General features: G+C 58.9%; 1 protein-coding gene across 1 annotated transcript in view; it reads right to left on the bottom strand.

Annotated features, from left to right (window-relative positions):
• The window catches only part of LOC113980516 (CLK4-associating serine/arginine rich protein-like), a gene marked incomplete at its 3' end in the record, with an annotated part of 4,090 nt that overhangs the window by 1,145 nt on the left and 2,570 nt on the right, over positions 1 to 375 (bottom strand). The window lies entirely within an intron of this gene.

The raw sequence follows: 375 nt of genomic DNA, 5'->3' as shown, positions 1-375 counted from the left end.
CCCAATCCCATCCCATCCCATCCCATCCCTGTTCCCATCCCATCCCAATCCCATTCCCTCTGTATTCCCACAGCTACGCCCGCCGGGACAGCCCCACCTACGACCCCTACAAACGGTGAGTCCCAAACCCCCCAAACCCCCAGAATTCCCACCATTCCCGATGGGATGGGATCGGGAATACAGAGGGGATTGGGATGGGATGGGATGGGAACAGGGACGGGATGGGAGTAGAAACAGGGATGGGATGGGATGGGATGGGATGGGATGGGATGGGATGGGAACAGGGATGGGATGGGATGGGAACAGGGATGGGATGGGATGGGATGGAAGTGGGAACAGGGATGGGATGGGATGGGAATAGGGATGGGATGGGAC

This window comes from Neopelma chrysocephalum, unplaced genomic scaffold (genome assembly GCF_003984885.1).
Source record: "Neopelma chrysocephalum unplaced genomic scaffold, ASM398488v2 Primary Assembly neopelma1_94494, whole genome shotgun sequence".
Classification (NCBI taxonomy): domain Eukaryota; kingdom Metazoa; phylum Chordata; class Aves; order Passeriformes; family Pipridae; genus Neopelma; species Neopelma chrysocephalum.
Note: the sequence above shows the minus strand (reverse complement) of the source record. Positions and strands in the feature narration are given on the sequence as shown.